Genomic DNA, 1,153 nt, shown 5'->3' with positions numbered 1-1,153 from the left:
TTTTGTTGCTACATATTCCATCATCTCATTAACTGGCTTCCCTGCCAGTTCTCTGTCCCACTGAACCCCGTTCAGGTAGTTCCTCATTCCTGTGTAGTCCCCTTTCTTGTAGTTTGGCTTCATTCGTCCTGGCCTTCCTGCTTCTCCCTCCACTTGTAGCTCTACTGTGTATTCGAAGCTTAAAACCACATGGTCACTGGCCCCAAGGGGTCTTTCATATGTGATGTCCTCGATATCTGCACTACTCAAGGTGAATACTAAGTCCAGCCTTGCTGGTTCATCCTCTCCTCTCTCTCTTGTAGTGTCCCTTACGTGTTGGCACATGAAGTTTTCCAGTACCACCTCCATCATCTTAGCCCTCCATGTATCTTGGCCCCCATGTGGGTCCAAGTTCTCCCAATCGATCTCCTTGTGGTTAAAGTCACCCATGATCAGGAGCTTTGCCCTGCGTGCATGAGCTCTTCTGGCCACTCTAGCCAGTGTGTCAACCATCGCTCTATTGCTCTCGTCGTACTCTTGCCTTGGCCTCCTGCTGTTCTGTGGTGGGTTATACATCACTGCTATTACCACCTTGGGACCTCCAGAGTGAAGTGTTCCCGCTATGTAATCACTTTCTTCTCCGCTGTCTCCTCTCTCCAGCTCATCAAAATTCCAGCGATTTTTGATCAGCAACGCCACTCCTCCACCCCCCCTGTTCCCTCTGTCTTTCCTCAGGATTTGGTATCCCGTTGGAAAGATGGCATCTGTTATCATACCTGTAAGCTTGGTTTCTGTGAGAGCTATGATGTCTGGTGATGCTTCTTTGACTCTTTCATGCCACTCCTCCCACTTATTTGTTATTCCATCAGCGTTTGTGTACCATACCTTCAGTTTCCTTTCCAACACTGTGGTTTGGGGGGCCTGTGAGGGTGGGAGACCTGGTGGCATACTGTGGGATTCTATAGCTTGGTGTTGGGTGGAGGCTGTGGGTATGGATTGTAGTGTGTGTTGGGATGGTGTGATAGGTTGTATGGTTCTGAGAATAGTTGTGTGTGTGCTTGCCCTTGCTGTTCTGTTCTGCTCTGACTGACCTCTGCTGGTTCCATCCTTGTCTCTTTTCCTAGCTCCTTTCGCTTTTTTGTCCTCTCCCTCAGCTGCTGTCGTTCTGATTTTG

This window comes from Cherax quadricarinatus, unplaced genomic scaffold, assembly GCF_038502225.1.
Source record: "Cherax quadricarinatus isolate ZL_2023a unplaced genomic scaffold, ASM3850222v1 Contig574, whole genome shotgun sequence".
Classification (NCBI taxonomy): domain Eukaryota; kingdom Metazoa; phylum Arthropoda; class Malacostraca; order Decapoda; family Parastacidae; genus Cherax; species Cherax quadricarinatus.
The sequence above is the reverse complement of the archived record's forward strand: the minus strand, read 5'-3'. Positions refer to the sequence as shown.